At 42.7% G+C, this 23,438-nt stretch overlaps 1 protein-coding gene across 4 annotated transcripts in view; it reads left to right on the forward strand.

The window, feature by feature from the left end:
• LOC139556658 (SAM and SH3 domain-containing protein 1-like) overlaps window positions 1-23,438 on the forward strand; it is a 337,727-nt gene that overhangs the window by 186,830 nt on the left and 127,459 nt on the right. The window contains exon 1 of one of the 4 annotated variants that reach the window (XM_071370886.1): window positions 12,614-13,007. The exons of the other annotated variants lie outside the window; for them this stretch is intronic. The gene's annotated coding sequence lies outside the window, so the exon portion shown is untranslated. Of the gene's footprint in view, window positions 1-12,613; window positions 13,008-23,438 lie in introns of those variants that run through there. 4 annotated transcript variants of the gene reach the window in all.

Below are 23,438 nucleotides of genomic sequence, written 5' to 3' on the forward strand. Positions count from 1 at the left end.
TGTTCCACCATTGGGGTGCCAGAGCAGCGAACAGTTTTGATTGGGCTGAGCGGGAACTGTACTTCCTCAGAGGTAGGGAGGCGAGCAGGCCAGAGGTGGATGAACGCAGTGCCCTTGTTTGGGTGTAGGGCCTGATCAGAGCCTGAAGGTACGGAGGTGCCGTTCCCCTCACAGCTCCGTAGGCAAGCACCATGGTCTTGTAGCGGATGCGAGCTTCAACTGGAAGCCAGTGGAGAGAGCGGAGGAGCGGGGTGACGTGAGAGAACTTGGGAAAGTTGAACACCAGACGGGCTGCGGCGTTCTGGATGAGTTGTAGGGGTTTAATGGCACAGGCAGGGAGCCCAGCCAACAGCGAGTTGCAGTAATCCAGACGGGAGATGACAAGTGCCTGGATTAGGACCTGCGCCGCTTCCTGCGTGAGGCAGGGTCGTACTCTGCGAATGTTGTAGAGCATGAACCTACAGGAACGGGTCACCGCCTTGATGTTAGTTGAGAACGACAGGGTGTTGTCCAGGATCACGCCAAGGTTCTTAGCACTCTGGGAGGAGGACACAATGGAGTTGTCAACCGTGATGGCGAGATCATGGAACGGGCAGTCCTTCCCCGGGAGGAAGAGCAGCTCCGTCTTGCCGAGGTTCAGCTTGAGGTGGTGATCCGTCATCCACACTGATATGTCTGCCAGACATGCAGAGATGCGATTCACCACCTGGTTATCAGAGGGGGGAAAGGAGAAGATTAATTGTGTGTCGTCTGCATAGCAATGATAGGAGAGACCATGTGAGGATATGACAGAGCCAAGTGACTTGGTGTATAGCGAGAATAGGAGAGGGCCTAGAACAGAGCCCTGGGGGACACCAGTGGTGAGAGCACGTGGTGCGGAGACAGATTCTCGCCACGCCACCTGGTAGGAGCGACCTGTCAGGTAGGACGCAATCCAAGCGTGGGCCGCGCCGGAGATGCCCAGCTCGGAGAGGGTGGAGAGGAGGATCTGATGGTTCACAGTATCAAAGGCAGCCGATAGGTCTAGAAGGATGAGAGCAGAGGAGAGAGAGTTAGCTTTAGCAGTGCGGAGCGCCTCCGTGACACAGAGAAGAGCAGTCTCAGTTGAATGACTAGTCTTGAAACCTGACTGATTTGGATCAAGAAGGTCATTCTGAGAGAGATAGCAGGAGAGCTGGCCAAGGACGGCACGTTCAAGAGTTTTGGAGAGAAAAGAAAGAAGGGATACTGGTCTGTAGTTGTTGACATCGGAGGGATCGAGTGTAGGTTTTTTCAGAAGGGGTGCAACTCTCGCTCTCTTGAAGACGGAAGGGACGTAGCCAGCGGTCAAGGATGAGTTGATGAGCGAGGTGAGGTAAGGGAGAAGGTCTCCGGAAATGGTCTGGAGAAGAGAGGAGGGGATAGGGTCAAGCGGGCAGGTTGTTGGGCGGCCGGCCGTCACAAGACGCGAGATTTCATCTGGAGAGAGAGGGGAGAAAGAGGTCAAAGCACAGGGTAGGGCAGTGTGAGCAGAACCAGCGGTGTCGTTTGACTTAGCAAACGAGGATCGGATGTCGTCGACCTTCTTTTCAAAATGGTTGACGAAGTCATCAGCAGAGAGGGAGGAGGGGGGAGGAGGGGGAGGAGGATTCAGGAGGGAGGAGAAGGTGGCAAAGAGCTTCCTAGGGTTAGAGGCAGATGCTTGGAATTTAGAGTGGTAGAAATTGGCTTTAGCAGCAGAGACAGAAGAGGAGAATGTAGAGAGGAGGGAGTGAAAGGATGCCAGGTCCGCAGGGAGGCGAGTTTTCCTCCATTTCCGCTCGGCTGCCCGGAGCCCTGTTCTGTGAGCTCGCAATGAGTCGTCGAGCCACGTAGCAGGAGGGGAGGACCGAGCCGGCCTGGAGGATAGGGGACATAGAGAGTCAAAGGATGCAGAAGGGGAGGAGAGGAGGGTTGAGGAGGCAGAATCAGGAGATAGGTTGGAGAAGGTTTGAGCAGAGGGAAGAGATGATAGGATGGAAGAGGAGAGAGTAGCGGGGGAGAGAGAGCGAAGGTTGGGACGGCGCGATACCATCCGAGTAGGGGCAGTGTGGGAAGTGTTGGATGAGAGCGAGAGGGAAAAGGATACAAGGTAGTGGTCGGAGACTTGGAGGGGAGTTGCAATGAGATTAGTGGAAGAACAGCATCTAGTAAAGATGAGGTCAAGCGTATTGCCTGCCTTGTGAGTAGGGGGGGAAGGTGAGAGGGTGAGGTCAAAAGAGGAGAGGAGTGGAAAGAAGGAGGCAGAGAGGAATGAGTCAAAGGTAGACGTGGGGAGGTTAAAGTCACCCAGAACTGTGAGAGGTGAGCCATCCTCAGGAAAGGAACTTATCAGGGCGTCAAGCTCATTGATGAACTCTCCAAGGGAACCTGGAGGGCGATAAATGATAAGGATGTTAAGCTTGAAAGGGCTGGTAACTGTGACAGCATGGAATTCAAAGGAGGCGATAGACAGATGGGTCAGGGGAGAAAGAGAGAATGTCCACTTGGGAGAGATGAGGATCCCAGTGCCACCACCCCGCTGACCAGAAGCTCTCGGGGTGTGCGAGAACACGTGGGCAGACGAGGAGAGAGCAGTAGGAGTAGCAGTGTTATCAGTGGTAATCCATGTTTCCGTCAGTGCCAAGAAGTCGAGGGACTGGAGGGAAGCATAGGCTGAGATGAACTCTGCCTTGTTGGCCGCAGATCGGCAGTTCCAGAGGCTGCCTGAGACCTGGAACTCCACGTGGGTCGTGCGCGCTGGGACCACCAGGTTAGAGTAGCAGCGGCCACGCGGTGTGAAGCGTTTGTATGGTCTGTGCAGAGAGGAGAGAACAGGGATAGACAGACACATAGTTGACAGGCTACAGAAGAGGCTACGCTAATGCAAAGGAGATTGGAATGACAAGTGGACTACACGTCTCGAATGTTCAGAAAGTTAAGCTTACGTTGCAAAAAATCTTATTGACTAAAATGATATAGTACTGCTGGCTGGTGAAATAGGCTAGCTAGCAGTGGCTGCGTTGTTGACTTTGTTTGAAAGTGTAGCTGGCTAGGTAACCTCTAACTGGCTAGGTAACCTCGACAATTACTCTAGACTACACAATTATCTTGGATACAAAGACGGCTATGTAGCCAGCTAAGATCAAACAAATCAAACTGTTGTACTGTAATGAAATGAAATGTAATACTACCTGTAATACTACCTGTGGAGCAAAGCGGAATGCAACTACTCGCTCCAAACCAAACCGGAAGTGCGTATCGTAGAGGGAGAGGCAATAGAAGTGTTGTTTCTTGTATTATTGTCTTTTGTGTCTTTAGAGGACTGCTTCACCTTAATGTCCCCTTTCCCTTTTCTTCTGTCCTTATTTTGTCCCACTTTGTCCCTTCTTTGTCCCTTCTTCTCTTCTGCCAACTAGACACTCCTTGTTAGCTAGCTAGCTTCTTTCAGGAATGTCCCTAGCAACTGCCTAGCAACAGGTAAACAACTTAGCTAGCTAAGAAAATGGTATAATTTTATGAAAAATTCCATATCACTCTCTCTCTCTTTCTCTCTCTATATATATATATCCCTCCATCTCACTCTCTCTATATATATATATATATCCCTCCATCTCTCTCTCTATATATATATATCGCTCCATATCACTCTCTTTCTTTCTCTCTATCTCTCTATATATATATCCCTCCATCTCTCTCTCTATATATATATCCCTCCATCTCTCTCTCTATATATATATCCCTCCATCTCTCTCTATATATATATATATCGCTCCATATCACTCTCTTTCTTTCTCTCTATCTCTCTATATATATATCCCTCCATCTCTCTCTCTATATATATATCCCTCCATCTCTCTCTCTATATATATATCCCTCCATCACTCTCTCTATATATATATATATATCTCTCCATCTCACTCTCTCTCTATATATATATATCGCTCCATATCACTCTCTCTCTATATATATATATCCCTCCATATCACTCTCTCTCTCTTTCTCTCTCTATATATATATATCCCTCCATATCACTCTCTCTCTCTTTCTCTCTCTATATATATATATCCCTCCATCTCACTCTCTCTCTCTATATATATATATCCCTCCATATCACTCTCTTTCTTTCTCTCTCTCTATATATATATCCCTCCATCTCACTCTCTCTATATATATATATATATCTCTCCATCTCACTCTCTCTCTATATATATATATCGCTCCATCTCACTCTCTCTCTATATATATATATCCCTCCATATCACTCTCTCTCTCTTTTTCTCTCTATATATATATATCCCTCCATATCACTCTCTCTCTCTTTCTCTCTCTATATATATATATCCCTCCATCTCACTCTCTCTCTCTATATATATATATCCCTCCATATCACTCTCTTTCTTTCTCTCTCTCTATATATATATCCCTCCATATCACTCTCTTTCTTTCTCTCTCTCTATATATATATCCCTCCATCTCACTCTCTCTATATATATATATATATCTCTCCATCTCACTCTCTCTCTATATATATATATCGCTCCATCTCACTCTCTCTCTATATATATATATCCCTCCATATCACTCTCTTTCTTTCTCTCTCTCTATATATATATCCCTCCATATCACTCTCTCTCTCTTTCTCTCTCTATATATATATATCCCTCCATATCACTCTCTCTCTCTTTCTCTCTCTATATATATATATCCCTCCATCTCACTCTCTCTCTCTATATATATATATCCCTCCATATCACTCTCTTTCTTTCTCTCTCTCTATATATATATCCCTCCATATCACTCTCTTTCTTTCTCTCTCTATATATATATATCCCTCCATCTCACTCTCTCTCTCTATATATATATATCCCTCCATATCACTCTCTTTCTTTCTCTCTCTATATATATATATCCCTCCATCTCACTCTCTCTATATATATATATATATCTCTCCATCTCACTCTCTCTCTATATATATATATCGCTCCATATCACTCTCTTTCTTTCTCTCTATCTCTCTATATATATATCCCTCCATCTCTCTCTCTATATATATATCCCTCCATCTCTCTCTCTATATATATATCCCTCCATCTCACTCTCTCTATATATATATATATATCCCTCCATATCACTCTCTCTATATATATATATATATCTCTCCATCTCACTCTCTCTCTATATATATATATCGCTCCATATCACTCTCTTTCTTTCTCTCTATCTCTCTATATATATATCCCTCCATCTCTCTCTCTATATATATATCCCTCCATCTCACTCTCTCTCTCTATATATATATATCCCTCCATATCACTCTCTTTCTTTCTCTCTCTCTATATATATATCCCTCCATCTCACTCTCTCTATATATATATATATATATCTCCATCTCACTCTCTCTCTATATATATATATCGCTCCATATCACTCTCTTTCTTTCTCTCTATCTCTCTATATATATATCCCTCCATCTCTCTCTCTATATATATATCCCTCCATCTCACTCTCTCTCTCTATATATATATATCCCTCCATATCACTCTCTTTCTTTCTCTCTCTCTATATATATATCCCTCCATCTCACTCTCTCTATATATATATATATATATATCTCTCCATCTCACTCTCTCTCTATATATATATATCGCTCCATATCACTCTCTTTCTTTCTCTCTATCTCTCTATATATATATCCCTCCATCTCTCTCTCTATATATATATCCCTCCATCTCTCTCTCTATATATATATCCCTCCATCTCTCTCTCTATATATATATCCCTCCATCTCACTCTCTCTATATATATATATATATCCCTCCATCTCTCTCTCTATATATATATCCCTCCATCTCTCTCTCTATATATATATCCCTCCATCTATCTCTCTATATATATATCCCTCCATCTCTCTCTCTATATATATATCTCTCCATCTCACTCTCTCTCTATATATATATATCCCTCCATATCACTCTCTCTCTCTTTCTCTCTCTATATATATATATCCCTCCATCTCACTCTTTCTCTCTCTATATATATAGATATATATATATCCCTCCATCTCACTCTCTCTCTATATATATATCTATCCCTCCATCTCACTCTCTCTCTATATATATATCTATCCCTCCATCTCACACTCTCTCTATATATATATATATATCCCTCCATCTCTCTCTCTATATATATGTATATATCTCACTCTCTCTCTCTCTCTATATATATATATATATCCCTCCATCTCTCTCTCTATATATATGTATATATATCACTCTCTCTCTGCTCATTTCCCAGTCCTAGTTAACAGGTGGTGGAGGGAGCCCTGTTTCTGTCTCACCTTGTCTGTGTCTGTGTGTGGTAGTCAGCCTCAAGTGGTAATGATCAGTATTCAGTACCAGTCTCTGGTCATTGTCCAGTCTGGACAGCATGTTGGCCCTATAGACCCTGGAAGGATCTTCCAACCAGCAACCACTGCATGCCTGACTCCCTGTCTGCTAGCTGGGTTGCAGTGTCCTAATGTGAAATGCCTATTCACTCAATGAGGGTAATGAAACACACACTGACACACACATACGAACACACACACACACACTCCTTTGTCCGTTGCTGTCTCTCCATAGATGGATAGAGAGAGGTTAGTTTATGAAACATGTACTTGTGTTCAAATCAAATGAAATGTATTTATAAATCCCTTCTTACATCAGCTGATATCTCAAAGTGCTGTAAGAGAAACCCAGCCTTAAACCCCAAACAGCAAGCAATGCAGGTGTAGAAGCACGATGGCTAGGAAAAACTCCCTGGAAAGGCCAGAACTTAGGAAGAAACCTAGAGAGGAACCAGGCTATGAGGGGTGGCCAGTCCTCTTTTGGCTGTGCCGGGTGGAGATTTTAACAGAACATGGCCAAGATGTTCAAATGTTGTTAATTTTTATTTGTCTGCACTGGCTGATTGTTCGCCTCAGGAGGAACGTATGGTTCTCTGTGCTATGTATGGTTCTCTGTGCTATGTATGGTTCTCTGTTGAATGGCTGGATGGAGGACCTGATGAGTTTGTGACACAGTCGTGTCTATAGCAGCCTCTGGGCAAACCAAATCCTAAAATTCCACTATTACTGAAGAGAGAGACATGCCGCTAGGAGTCTTTACACAGTCCCCAGGTCCAGAACAAATTCAAGGTAATGTACAGTATTATACAGAGCAATGATTGCATAGAACTCCCTTCCATTTCATATAGCGGAAGTGAACAGCAAACCTGGTTTTAAAAAAAGAAGTAAAACAACATGTGATCCATGTGACCTACTTGTTGTGTGTATGTACTGACATGTATGTGTAACGGATAGATGCGCGCACACACACACACACACACACACACACACACACACACACACACTACATGTTAATGTTTAGAAATGTCTGTCAAATGTAAAGTCTTTTATCTATTATCTCTTTTTCGTTACGTGTCGGACCCCAGTAGGACTGGCTATCGCCATTGGCGTCGGCTAACGGGGATCCTAATCAAAATCTAAAAGAGAGAGCTCAATGATAGAGGATGAAGGATTTTTGGAGGATTGATCCTTTTAAATAATAGTGGATCTGGAATTTGTCTTGGAGAATCATATTTTTTGATGGATTACATTGTCTCTCTTCGTGCAAAAGTGCGCTGCCTGGCAGAGAGAGCGTTGCGACTCGGGTTTCGCCACCATCTGGAAGACGGTGTCCCTCTTTGGTCAGTGTCAGTGAAGGAAAAGGGAGAGCTGAGGGCTGTTGAGAGACGGACCCTCAGTCTGCTGCTCTCTCCCTCCGCTGAGACTGACCATCAGATGGAGGCACCACCAGCCCAGTAAAATAAAAAATAAAAAGCAAAATATTTAAATGTATGCTCACTCAGCTGTGCTTCACAAGTAATACAACAACGGATCTATTACCGGTGTGATCTACATCAAATTTGGAAAAATATATATTTTTAAATGGCCTGAACAACAATGCACTGGCAGGGCAATTCAAGCAAAGCCAATATGTGGTGATAATGTATTAGGCCTATAGCTCACTGCACAAACATCATTGCTACAGTACTGTTTTTAATTGGTTAATGTTGCATAAGCTTACTTTTTTTAAGTCATGCTAAAAAACTTTAGGAGCGGTAAATCTCGGCTTGCATTTTGACTCAAAGCGATCTTGACTCAGAAAAGGTTGGTGATCACTGTTCTAGAGTTTTCCCTGTTAACACTAGCAACGTTTCCCTTTACTTTGACAAAATTGATCGAATCAATGCAATAGTAGCTACTGTCAATGCAACATACCGAAACATCATGAACAATGCAAGAGATTTTGTTGTATACAGAACGCATCGGAGTAGGATTATATTGCATTGACATGCATGACTCAGCCCGTACTCTCCACAGTCCGGTGCTGCATAAACTATCAGAGCTGCAGTAGGCCTATATGAAAATAGACCATTGCCATATATGGATCTGTGCCATTTACTTTGAACTGGACTGTGTTTACAGCATGAGGGGTCGAGAGTAGCTGCGCTTGTTGTGAGATCAAAGCGAGAGCTGCATGTAGCCACATGTGCACATTTTGTTCATATCCTTTGCTAGTTAGTGAGTTATAGATTATAGATCATTTGTAGTCAGCAGTAGGGGAGTGATTGCTTCCTACAAGAGCACAAAACATACACATTTCTAGACATCTTTGAAAAGCGAGTCAGGTAAAGAGCTTCTTTTTTTTTTGACATGCTTGAATAAGCTAAGTAGCTGAAAGGCAGAGGGTAGCATCATTTGTCTGATTATCTGGAATAATAATGCATTTTATTTTGTAAAGTGGTTTCTTGCATCAAACGACAGAATGTTCTCAGTCACTTCCCTGTCTGACTAACAAGTGGATAAACAGGTTAATGTCAAGCCCTGCATGTTTATTTCAAAAGTCTCATGGAATGTAGGCCTAAATGAAACACCACAGATTGGCTGCTACTGTAGGCTGAACTATAGAACAGCTATTTCCATGTTAAAATGTTATCGGATGCATTTTCTCCGTTGTTCTTGATGGTAGGCCACTCTGGTAGGCCTACATTATGATCAAATAACCACAGTAGCCCACATGGCCACTGTTAAAACTGTAACTTAAAAGTGAGTACAGCCTAAGTGTTAACAGTAAACGCATGCCGGAAGTGAAACAGAATTTTCACAACGTTGAAGTTTGCACTCAGCAGACCTGAAATGTGCTCAGTGCCGACATTTTTTGGGGAGGGAACTTTCGTGGTAGCTACAGTCAATGTTTTCTCTCTGCTATACATTAATGGGCATTTCAGTGCTTTGCCCTGTCAACATGTTAATTCATCCATGTCTATAACCTCTGACCTATTTATTCAAGCAAGCAGACCAAGTCGAGCAAGAGTATTTATCTGGTGCGTCTCTGTTCTTTGAAGTCTCAGGCCGACATTTTGAATCATCCCAGTAAGCTTTTAAAAGAGCAGCTGGTTATAGTGAAATGTTTCCATGTGTCTGTCTGTGTGGGGGTCATCCAAGTCCAGACTGCGTATAATTATTTAGTTCAAGGAGTCAGTGTGTTTGACCTTGCGTCCATCTGAATGTATATCCTGTTCCTGGATTAGAATATGAATGATAGAGTCTGGGAACACAGGCTTTCATTATGTATGATAAAGGTTTGTGTGAATCGGTTTGTGTGGAAACCCATGCTATGATTAGTCCTGATTCATGTGAGGGGGTGTTTGGGTGCAGTATGTGGAAAAAGTACTCAATTGTCATACTTGAGTAAAAGTAAAGTATTAAGCAAACCAGACGGCACAATTTTCTTGTTTTTATTATTTACGGATAGCCAGGGTCACACTCCAACACTCAGACCTCATTTAAAAACAAAGCATTTGCGTTTAGTGAGTCCGCCAGATCAGAGGCAGTAGGCATAACCAGGGATGTTCTCTTGATAAGTGTGCGAATTGGACCGTTTTCTGCCCTGCTAAGCATTCAGAATGTACTTTTGGGTGTCAGGGAAAATGTCTGGAGTAAAAAGTTAGGAATTTTCTTTCGGAATGTAGTGAAGTAAAAGTAAAAGTTGTAAAAAATATAAATAGTAAAATACAGATACCCCCCAAAAAGTACTTAAGTAGTACTTTGAAGTATTTTTACTTAAGTACTTTACACCACGGGTTGGGTGAGTGTATCAGAAATAGCATCATAAGGTTATTAATCAAATAGCTCAAAATATTGACTGGACCTTTACATACACACAGGGTATGCTGTTTTCCAACCACTTAAATGTGTTACCCACAGTCGTGCATTTGTGAGTTGCTTTTTGAAATGTTTGCCATTAGACAGCGTATTGACTGTGTGTAAATGTTGTGAAAGCTGGTCTAGCTGGTCTCAACAGGATGTAGCATAGTTGGGTCATTACCATTCAAAGCAATGCATTCTAAAATAAATCACACGCACGCCAGGTACGCATGCCTTTGGTGAGTTTAGGCTTTATTAGCTGTCCCATATCACTGCAACAGTTCGAGTCTCTACAACCATACAATTAGGAATTAGAATACTAATTTAATTAGACATTTGATAGGATCTCTTCAGTATGTCCACGACTGTGCAATATGACATCACTGCTGTACATGACATCACTGCTCTATATGACATCACTGCTGTATGACATTACTGCTGTATATGACGTCACTGATGTATATGACGTCACTGCTGTATATGACATCACTGCTCTCTGTATGACATCACTGCTGTATATGACATTACTGCTGTATGTGACATTACTGCTGTATATGACATCACTGCTGTATATGACATCACTGCTGAATATGACATTACTGCTGTATATGACATCACTGCTGTATATGACATCACTGCTGTATATGACACCACTGCTGTATATGACATCACTGCTGTATATGACAGCCATAGAAATTGAAATACTTTCATTATATCTCCATGTCCACAACTGTCCCATGTGACATTACTTCTGTATATGACATTACTGCTGTATATGATATTACTGCTGTATATGACATTACTGCTGTATATGATATTACTCCTGTATATGACATCACTGCTGTGTATGACATCACTGCTGTATATGACATTACTGCTGTAAATGACATTACTGCTGTATATGACATCACTGCTATATATGACGTTACTGCTCTATATGACATCACTGCTGTATATGACATTACTGCTCTATATGACATCACTGCTCTCCATATGACATCACTACTGTATATGACACCACTGCTGTAGTTCTTGTCTTGTTCTTGTCTCCACAACCATAGAAATTGAAATACTTTCATTATATCTCCATGTCCACAACTGTCCCATGTGACATTACTGCTCTATATGACATTACTGCTCTATATGACATTACTGCTGTATATGACATCACTGCTGTAAATGACATCACGGCTGTATATGACATTACTGCTATATATGACATTACTGCTGTATATGACATCACTGCTGTATATGCCATTACTGCTGTATATAACATTACTGCTGTACATGCCATCGCTACTATATATGACATTACTGCTGTATATGACATTACTGCTGTATATGATATTACTACTGTATATGACATCACTGCTGTGTATGACATCACTGCTGTATATGACATTACTGCTGTATATGATATTACTGCTGTATATGACATTACTGCTGTATATGACATCACTGCTGTATATGACATCACTGCTGTATATGATATTACTGATGTATATGACATCACTGCTGTATATGACATCACTGCTGTATATGACATCACTGCTGTGTATGACATCACTGCTGTATATTACATTACTGCTGTATATGACATCACTGCTGTATATGACATCACTGCTGTGTATGACATCACTGCTGTATATGACATCACTGCTATAGTTCTTGTCTCCACAACCATAGAAATCGAAAGAATTTCATTATATTTCCATGTCCACAACTGTCCCATGTGACCTCACTGCTGTGGTGGATTGTGGGTGCTTATGCCTGTCAGCGAGTCTGTTTGACTCTGTCAGCCCCGTCCCTCCCTTTGGGTTCATGAGAAGAACAGGGAGGGCTTGTTGGTCATCTTCCCACTCCCTGTCTGTCCCCCCTTGCCCTCTGTCTCTTTCCCCTACTCTTTCGCTCATTTCCTCTCTCCCACGGCTCTAGGGTGTTGTCAGGCCCTCTATCGTTGCAAAGCAGGATGATGTTTTATTTCTTCTTCTCCTCCCGATTTAACATTGAAAAACCCCAACCTCACTGAGTGACTCATTGAAATAATAGTTGCTTTTCAGCTGTTACTTTTTCCCTCGCTTCTCCCCCTCTTCTTCTTCTTCCGTTCCCTGTATGAAGGCCATTTTTAAATGAGGGCCTTTCACAGAGGAGAGAGAAAGCAAGAGAGTGAGAAGGAGGGAAAGAGAGGGAACTTGAGAGTTGAAGAGTTGGAAGAAAGAATTTGAAGAGCCCTGTAATTTGGTCTTGATATTCACGACCATGACAGACAAATGACTCAATATGAGTTTGCGGCAGGCACGCAGGCAGCCCGTCAGCTCCTAGCACACAGCAGCCAGCTGGGCTGGTTGGAGGGGCTGGCCCGGGATCAGTTTTTCGTTTTTAGGTGGGGCTCCTCTTCCTATGTTACAACAGGAATACGCCAGTCATACTTACCAAACCGGTCCCACTGTGAGCTTGCAGCTGTGAGAGAGAGAGGGAGGAAGAGAGAGCGAGAGCGACAGAGCGAGGCGGGAAGACATACAGTGTGGGTAAAGACACAGCGAAAGGGAGCATGTAGCTAGCCCCCTCCCACCCCTTGAGTAGATCAGATCTGTGCTTCATGACTGGACCTCTGTTACTCTGCTGCTCTGTTCTGCTGCTCCGCCAAGCCATGCATTGTTCCCTAGCCTACTGTACTCTACTTGTTGCTCCCGCTCTGAGAGAGGCACATACAGTAAGCAGTACAGTTACAGACCATTCCCTCTGAAACACTTGGACTGTCCGTGGCTCCACTGCAGTGGTGAGTACTTGTACCCCTGTTTGTGAGGTTCCTTAATTTCATTTTCCCGGGCAAGATTTTCTCTGTTCTTTTATTTCTTTGTACGGTCAGCGATTTCAACGTTCTGGAAGAGTTTGTGAACGGAGCGAAAGAGAAGTCGCCCGAGTTGAATTGCTGCGAGGACTTGTCTTGAAACGGGTAGAGAAATTGGAGCTTTCGACAGGGGTTTCACGGAGAGTGTAACTGATTTCAGAGTGGGTTGGCTTGGGAGAGCTGGCGTGTTAACTGAAACTCTGTGACGCGTGCCTCTGCGTTCTGACTGACTGACTGACTGATGCTGCTGAGTCACGACGCTAGCTGATCCTCACTGCACGGCCTCGTGCTGGGTGCGTGTGTGCCTCCTGGTGCTTGCCTGTCTGTGTGTGAATGTGTGTGTGTGTGTGTGTGTTTATATCTGTTTGTGTTTGGCTCCACTAGCCACAATTAGCCCTTTTGCTCCTTGGTGCTCCAGTACATGACAGTGTGAGCGGTGCCTCAGATCTCTTCTCTGGAGCCAGACAGGCAGAGAGAGGGATGAAGAGAGAGAGAGAGGGATGAATGGATCAGGCTTTATGACTATTTATCGTCAGCCTCTCAAGCCTCTATTGATTTCCTTTTCCTGGGCCGTTGACCGAGAACAAAAGCCTCACACCAAGCCAAATCAAGAACCCTGCTAAATATCAATACATTCAGCCTCACGGCTGTTTATTGATCTCTCTTTATTGATCTCAAGCACACACACAGACAACACAGAAACAAGCGTGCACGTACACGGCCGGTCCTTGTTCAGTGTGTGTTTAGAGGCGAGGGGCTTTGACAAAGATCTATGTTTCTGAGGGAGTGTAGAGCTCTATTTTTTATTTCCCTCTCTCCCTCTCTTCCTGCCCGGGCCTCTGGGGTCGACATCTGGAGCAGCAGCCAGCTAACAAGAAACAAGGGAACAGAGGGAGTGAGGAGAATGAGTGATAGAGGAGGGGAAGGAGGTATGGGGCCAAGGGCCTCCCAGGGTACCTCCCCAAGAAGGCCTGCTGTTTTGTTTTGTATTGTTCATGCTTGGACTTTCTTAGTACATGGATGAAGCTATACACGGGGGGGGGGGGGGGGGGTCAGTTGGGTTTATATAGCTCAAGACCAAAAATGTACAAAAAAGTTTGCTAAAATCAATCCAATGCAGCGGCTGCCGTCCTGCACATCGTTCTCTCACTTTAAGAAAGCAGAGCGTAGAGACAGTGCCAGACAGTTTGCCTTGCCAGTCAGCCGTTTAGGCAGTGCGCCGATTGCTTTGAATTTGATGTCGCCATTTGAACTTGACCAGCTGTTTTATGCGCCGGTTACTTCCACATTGATGTCGGCATCCACTAGGCTTTAAGAAAGCAGAGCGTAGAGACAGTGCCAGACAGTTTGCCAGCTGTCTTCCCCTAAAGTAAATTGAAATAAAACGTACCAAAATGTGCTACATAATTACTCGTGCCTATACACAAATACATACAATTGTTGTGGATATTCGTACACAGGGATACTCGAAGTCAATCTCAATATGAATCATTGTTTATTGTCAACGCGCTGGAGAGGTTCCAACCAACTCAATGCACCATAGTACACATGTCAATCAGGCGCTCTGCTGGGGCAGTCCCAGCAGTTCCCTTATATACGGCTATACACAGACAAATTATAATTGCATGATTTCGCATAATTAATTCATCCCTAACGTTTCGTTTCATTCATGTGACCTTGAAACGGAGATATCTTTCGTTCTCAAAACAAGGTCTGGGCATACTGCCAAGTTGCAGATACTGATAGTGAGGATTGGTTCAGTCAGTCACGTGCAGGAACACAGAAATTGGTTTATAGAACAGCACATGAATAGAACACAGAAAAGGAGTTATAAGAAAAGCACAAACATGAACATTCCCATCACACGATCATTCAAAATAGTACACCAGAGAGCATGATTTGGCCACAGAAGATCGTTAGCTTCTTTGAAAAATGTACTTTGGATTGCTTTAAGCATGAAATTTCGGGCAGCGCACGCCTACCAAACAGCTGATTGTTGGGTTGAAAAGCAGTTAGGCCATGTGTACTGAACAAAAATATAAATACAACAAGCAACAATTTCAAAGATTTTGCTGAGTTACAGTTCATATAAGGAAATCAGTCAATTGAGAAAAAAAAAAAAATTATGCCCTAATCTATGGATTTCACCACATGACTGGGCAAGGGTGTAGCCATGGGTGGGCTTGGGTGGGCTTTGGCAGCCAGGCCCACCCACTGCAGAGCCAGGCCCAACCAATCAGAATGAGTTTTTCCCCACAAATGGGCTTTATTTCAGACAGAAATTTGAGCGTATTGAACATTTCTGGGCTTTTTCTTTCAGCTCATGAAACATGGGACTAACACTTTATATGTTGTGTTTGTATTTTTGTTGAGTATATTACATTTAGAGTTCATGTTAACACCATTTTTTTCACATGAGGAGAATAACATGTTTTCACCTCACATGTGATTTGTCGTTTCACATGTGAAATTTGCAGTTTCACATGTAAGAAAACTCCACATGTGAAAATCTCACTTTCACGTGTGGAATTCCACGTTCGCGTGTGAAAATATAACTCTCACGAGGAACTGCATTAATAAAACGTTCAAACGTGAAAATCGAATTTGCAGTTTTACAACTTTTATATGTGAAAATCCAACTAACATGTGGATTTGCAAGTTTACATGTGGGCCTGAAATAGTGTCATCCTCACATTTGAAAAGGTGATGTTAACATGTTGCAGCAGCAATGTGGAATTGAAAACGCTGTATTTCCATTCTGTAAAAAGGTAACTTAGCCTAGTATAATAATTCAAGCGCGTTAAAAATAATAATGTCTTATTTCTGAGCCATCCACTTATTTCGGTGCCATCCATTGTAGTCCTCCATGGTGTTGCACTGTGTACTTAGCACTACCACTAGGGAGAGGCATTCGGAGTGTTCCTGCTGCAGGCACGTGCCTCACTTCTTCCTACGTTTGTCCGTGATCGTTGGAAGATGGCCAGTGAAAAGAACAAGAGAAGCTAGCTCTCCTTGTCTCCTGTTTTCTGGTTTGTACGCATGGTTACATTTTCAAAACCAAAAAATAACACGTTTAACTAAACTGTGTCGAAGTTCTGGTCATTTTGATGTATAATTTAATTGTTTTGACTTGAGTGAAAAACAAGTGATATTTTCCCATTTAGTACATTAGTGTAGCCAACTTTTGTATGCAAGTTCATGAGAACAAGATGGTGTTTCAGATGTGTTTTTCTTTGTTACGTTATAAATGTTGGGGCTCTGAAATTGTTTTCTTTTTACAAACGAGGGTTTACATGTGTGTTTCCATGTGTACATATGAACCACGCTAATGATATGCATTTTCAAAGTTTACTTTTGCTGAAGTTTGTATCTAATGGTCGCATGTTAATTGCTAACGTGGCCAAAACTATGTGGACACCCCTTCAAATTAGTGGATTTGGCTATTTCAGTCACTCCCGCTGCTGACAGGTGTATCAAATTGAGCACAGAGCCATGAACTCTCCATAGACAAACATTGGCAGTAGAATGGCCTTACTGAAGAGCTCAGTGACTTTCAACATGGCACCGTCATAGGATGCTACCTTTCCAACAAGTCAGTTCGTCAAATTTATGCCCTGCTAGAGCTGCCCCGGTCAACTGTAAGTGCTGTTATTGTGAAGTGGAAATGTCTAGGAGCAACAACGGCTCAGCAGCGAAGTGGTAGGCCACACAAGCTCACAGAAAGGGACCACCAAGTGCTGAAGTGCGTAGCGCGTAAAAATCGTCTGTCCTCGGTTGCAACACTCACTACCGAGTTCCAAACTGCCTCTGGCAGCAAAGTCAGCACAAGAACTGTTCGTCGGGAGCTTCATGAAATGGGTTTCCATGGTCAAGCAACCGCACACAAGCCTAAGATCACCATACGCAATGCCAAGCGTCGACTGGAGTGTTGTAATGCTTGCCGCCATTGGACTATTGAGCAGTGGAAACACGTCATCTGGAGTGATGAGTCACACTTCACCATCTGTCAATCTGGCAGTTAATCTGGGTTTGGTGGATGCCAGGAGAATGCTACAGTACCTTCCCCAATGCATAGTGCCAACTGTAAAGTTTGGTGGAGGAGGAATAAGGGTGTGGGGCTGTTTTTCAGGGTTCTGGCTAGGCCCCTTAGTTCCAGTGAAGGGAAATCTTAACGCTACAGCATACAATGACATTCTAGATGATACTATGCTTTCAACTTTGTGGCAACAGTTTGGGGAAGGCCCTTCTCTGTTTCGGCATGACAATACCCCCGTGCACAAAGCGAGGTCCATACAGAAATGTTTTGTCGAGAACTTGACTGGCCTGCACAGAGCCCTGACCTCAACTCCATGGGAGAATTGTAACGCTGACTGCGAGCCAGGCCTAATCATACAACATCTGTGCCCGACCTCAGTAATGCTCTTGTGGCTGAATGGAAGCAAGTCCCTGCGGCAATGTTGCAACATCTAGTGGAAAGCCATCCCAGAAGAGCGGAGGCTGTTATAGCAGCAAAGGGGGGACCAACTACATATTAATGCCCATGATTTTGGAATGAGATTTTCAAAGAGCAGGTGTCCACATACTTTTGGTCATTTAGAGTATGTCAAGTGTTCATAACAGAGGAGATGTTATTGTTTCTGTTTCCGTGGTTACGCCAGTCTGACCGTACAGCTCCACTTTTGGCCATGTAGTGTACTTTTCTATAAAGAGATGGTTTTGAAGTAGGGCTCTGTATAGAGTTAATCAGTTAACTCGAGTTAGCTCTTTGCAATTTTAAGTACACAATAATTTGTTGTTGATATGATGAATTGCATTGTCTGAAAGCGTTCACTAGATACATCCAACATGCATAATCTTTACAGAGAGAAATGTATAATAAATATACTACACATTGGAAGAGAAACCCGGTGTCGGCGTGCTTGGTCTAATGGTCAAGACATTAGTTTCTCCCATGGGAGACCCGGGGTGTAATCCCGCTGGTTACAAAAGAAAGCACATGTGAAAGTTTCAATATCACATGTGAAACGCCGGGAAACCAAATCTGAGTCGTGAAAAATCCATGTAAAACATCAAACGTGTCTGAAAAGCAGGTCTGACTCGTGAAAATATCATGTGTTTTTGCCACTTGAAAATCCATGTGAAACTTCACACGTGTCTGAAAACCACATCTGACTCTTATACAAATTCCACATTGTTCACACGTGTGTTCATACATGTGTTTTTTTACGTAACTTTTCCCCCCAAAAAAATGTAAGGGAAGTGACGGGATTTCAAACAGAATGGAATCTATTAATGAATAGATAGGGATTCCAGTGTACAGCCTGGGTGCTGTATTCAAAGCGCCATCTCTCTAATACTGTGCTCTGTGCCAGGCAGCCCAGCTCTGTTTAACCAGTGGTGTAAAGTACTTAACTAATACTTTAAAGTATTATAACTTAAGTCATTTTTGGGGGGGTATCTGTACATTACTTTCCTATTTATATTTTTGACAACTTTTACTTTTACTTCACTACATTCCTAAAGAAAATAATGTACTTTTTACTCCATACATTTTCCCTGACACCTAAAAATACTTGTTACATTTTGAATGTTAAAGCAGGACATAAAAAGTGTCAAATTCACACACTTATCAAGTGAACATCCCTGGTTATCCCTACTGCCTCTGATCTGGCGGACTCACGAAACACATGTGCTTCGTTTGTAAATGATATCTGAGTGTTGGAGTGTGCCCTGGCTATCAATAAATAAAAAATATATAACTAAATAATATGGCTATATAAGGAATTTGAAGTGATTTATACTTTACTTTTGATACTTAAGAATATTTTAAACCAAATACTTTTAGACTTTTACTCAAGTAGTATTTTACTGGGTGACTTTCACTTTTACTTGTAATTTTCTATTAAGATATCTTTACTTTTACTCAAGTATGACAATTGGGTACTTTTTCCACCACTTTGTATAACTATATACCCGCTGGTCTGTGCCAGGCCAGGGCACATCTCCACCACCCCACACTACCAACAGGGGGAGGATGGATGACATCACCAGCTGTCACGTTTGGCGTGTCCTGCCTGGACATCCAGATTTACAGAGGAAGTGAGGAAACCTTCATGACCACTGCTGCAGCCTTTCTGCTCTATAACACCACTAATCATGTCACGACACATATGATCCCCCGGTCCTGTCTGTGGAGGAGGATGAGAGAGAGGAAGGGGCGGGAGGGGTTGAGACACTGAGCACCATCCCTCATTACCTTGACACCCACGCTGGGGTTGTTTTACAATGTTTTACAATGTATCTTAATCGAGCTTTGGGCCACCAGGAGCCGCCAGAACAGCTTCAATGCGCCTTGGCATAGATTCTACAAGTGTCTGGAACTCTATTGGAGGGATGCGACACCATTCTTCCACGAGAAATGTCATAATTTGGTGTTTTGTTGATGGTGGTAGAAAACAATGTCTCAGGCGCCGCTCCAGAATGTCCCATAACTGTTCAATTGGGTAGAGATCTGGTGACTGAGACACACACACACACACACACACACACACACACTCAGACATACAGACATCTTTTACACCTATGCTCCTTAGAGATCCCTCTTTCAAAGTAACTGAGATCTCTTCTTCTAGCCATGGTAGCCAAAATAATGGGCAACTGGGTATTTTTATACATGACCCTAAGCATGATGGGATGTTAATGAATTAACTCATTAACCACACCTGTGTGGAAGCATCTGTTTTCAATATACTGCATCCCTCATTCACTCAAGTGTTTCATTTATTTTGGCAATTAACTTTACATATGTTACCCGCTTCTTCTCTCCATCTTTCTGCTTCTGCTTTGAGAGAGAGATGGACATTTAATTGACATCTCACAGTCCCTCTCTCTCTCTCTTTCTCTCTTTGAAGTGCAGCTGGTGGACCTCTCGCTCAGCCCAGTGTGTGCGCGCGTGTGTGTGTGTGTGTGTGTGTGTGTGTGTGTGTGTGTGTGTGTGTGTGTGTGTGTGTGTGTGTGTGTGTGTGTGTGTGTGTGTGTGTGTGTGTGTGTGTGTGTGTGTGTGTGTGTGTGTGTGTGTGTGTGCGTGCGTGCGTGTGTGTGTGTGTATATGTGTAGTGCTTTGAGGTAAAAAAAATTCTCAGGCACAGTTTTTGGCTGATGTGAAGTCAGAATGTAGATTGTGCTGTCATATGGAATAACGTTTTCCTGCACTTCTCTGATGCTGTTATTGCTGATCTCAACTCAGTTTTTCTCTTTGTTGACCATGTCAACTCTCATATGCAGGTCTAACTGTTACTAGGTCAGTGTGGCTCTCAAGTATTTGTAACATTTCTTTGTTACTGAGATGTGTGTCAGTGTGTTAGTATGACTCTTCAGTACTCTAACTACTGATCTGAGGTCAGTATGACTGACATTGTCATGTATAGAGGTTGTTCAGGTCAGCGGTCACTCTGTCCACAGCGACACCCTGGCATGATACAGTATGATGTCATGGATGAAGTTACTGATCTAAGGTCAGTTCTCTATTAATTGGTTAAGGATTTGGGGAGGGTAAGCTGTTAAGCAGTTCTCCAGGGTAACTTCTACCCAGATCATTGTTCCTCTTGGCCACTGCAAGAAGTGGCACGAGCAGATTGCAATGTGTTGGTGTAGAGTTAGCTTGATTGCCAGTCTGTTTCTAGTCTCTAGCCAACTTCTTATGGAATTCATGGCATGACAAGGCTATTGTACAGTGTCTCTGGGGAATAAGGCTCTCTTTTGTTGTTGCCAGGGCAATAGAAGCTATTCAGTAATGAGCTCAGCCCCAAAAATCCCATAATGACAGCTATGGAACTGGCAACACTGAGCCATGGCCACGGCAATGGTTAGAACACAAAATCACAACCCGATAGAGAACACACATGTAGCTTTCAGATTCTTTCGTTTTAAACTTTTACCCCTTTTTCTCCCCAATTTCATGCTATCCAATTGGTAGTTACAGTCGTGTCTCATCGCTGCAACTCCCGTACAGATACTAGTATTGTAAACATAAATACAGTCCACATCATTTAATTTCCAATAGGAAATCTCTCAAGGGCATTTTTCGAAAATGAAGCCATATTTAGTGCATCTATGAACTTTACTGACAATATACAAAAAGGATGAGTGAGCGATTATAAACATATGGCAAACATTTGTTTTTCCAATAGAAACCCCTTTATTCTTCTTAGGAGAGCAAAGGAACAGACAGGACTCATCCATTCTCCTCTCTCTCCATCCTTTCTTATTACAGGGCAGACACGTCTTCAGCACGGCGTCTAAAACCTGTGCTGATGTTTTTATGTCTGACCTGTGTTTTTTCCCTTAGCTCTCTTATCTGAGCACACACCACCTCACACATACACACAGACTCACACCACTGTGCCGTGAACAGTCAGACATCCATCACTGTCATACTGTTATTGTGCACATGCTTCAGATTACTGGAGAACCAGCAGACATGTGCGCACACACTCACTCATTCACGCTCTTTCTTTTTACCCCCCCCTCTTTCTCTCTCTCTCTCACATGCACACACATACACAGGACCATGAGATCTGCGGTTTAAAGTATGGTGACTTTAAAGCACTTAGTCAGGGCATGCCTTCTGTCATCAGCGTTATCTCTGTGTTGGTCAATAGACGCTTCAACCCAAGGTTCCTGCATCACTTCTCTCATCAACACTTCAAGCTAGTCAACCATGCCATCCATCATTAAGCCAATAGCCAAAGCCCTTGTGCCGATCAGTAACTCTGTCAATGTCACTCTATGGGTTTCGACTCCCAAGTCATGCCCAGAGGGGCCACACACTCGTGTTTGTTTGACAGAGTCTCACACACCCTTCTGATAGTTTGTTGACTCTCATACGCTCTGCTAAGGTCTCCATCATCACCAGCTTTCTAGCATATCTGTAGTAAACAGTTTCCCAGCGTGGGCGTATGAAGCAAGTTACCGCAGGGCTTTGTGAGCTTGGCAATGGAAGTTATGACAGCTCTGCTCGGAGCTGCACTTGGTTCCAATTAGGTAATGACATGCAAACCATATGGTGGGGGTCAAAAAGACTGTTATTCATTCCGTTTTTATGTTCTGAAGGATCCAGCACATTTCACCTGTCATCATTCACCTGTACATGCAGTATACAGACAGCCTTATTTCCCTCAGAGCTGAATTAAGTGTTGTAAGTGTTATTCTGTTATTTTTTATTATTTATATGCAATGTAATTCAGTTTCTTGATCATATTAACTGTGTATGTGTACATGCATGTGAGATAAATCAGAATAGAGTATAAGTCATACTGTAGCACGTATCTCGTATTAAAATCCTTTCAACATGCACACAAACCATCTGTATACTGTAGTGGTTCCCAAACATTTTGGCCTGCGACCGCCATTTTGATTTCTTTATTTTTATTAAGACCCCACCATGTAAAAGAAAGTTATGTCATCAACGGTCAATGTTTACATTTGTCATTGGGACTATGACAGTCTATTACAAATCAGTCTGAAAGTACTTTTGATCGTATTTCAATCTGAAGGAAGTGACTAGGACGTGACTAAAATGATTCAGAAAGGTATTGGGAAGTTCAGAAGATCCTCAGGCAATCATTTCTTTTTAAATCTTCTGTGTAGAAAAGAACGTCATCATTGAAGCCAGTCTGATTTAGTTCCTGGTCTTGTCCATTCTTTTCTAACGAGTCCTGTGCAGCTTCTGGGCATTGCAGAGGGAAACAGAACAGTCTTTCTTAGAGTCTTATCTTTCAGTGATGGAGTCATTATATTTTGTAGCTTAAACCGTTCAAAAGACACAGACAAATTTGTAGGAAGAAAACACAAACCGTTTATCACAACAGCATCATTTGGAGGCTACCGGAGATTACTGACGTAATCCCGGTTCTATGAACAGAGCAGAATGTTTTATATTTTCAGTTTCTCACAGGACCCCATTTTCAAACCAGGTGACCCCTAGTTTGGGAAACACTGGTATAATGGTTTATGTACACTTTACAGTGCCTTCGGGAAAGTATTCAGACCCCTTTACTTTTTCCACATTTTGTTGCATTACAGCGAAATTCTAAAATGGATTAAAAAATAAATCATCCTCAGCAATCCGCACACAATAACCAATAATGACAAAGCAATAACGTTTTTTAGAAAAGTTAGCAAATTTATAGTTTTTCTTTTTGTAAATAAAACATTTACATAAGTATTGCTATGAGACTCGAAATTGAGCTCAGGTGCACCTTGTTTCCATTGATCATCCTTGAGATGTTTCTACGACTTGATTGGAGTCCACCTGTGGTAAATTCAATTGATTGGACATGATTTGGAAAGGCACCCATC

Source organism: Salvelinus alpinus, chromosome 27 (assembly GCF_045679555.1).
Source record: "Salvelinus alpinus chromosome 27, SLU_Salpinus.1, whole genome shotgun sequence".
Taxonomy (NCBI): domain Eukaryota; kingdom Metazoa; phylum Chordata; class Actinopteri; order Salmoniformes; family Salmonidae; genus Salvelinus; species Salvelinus alpinus.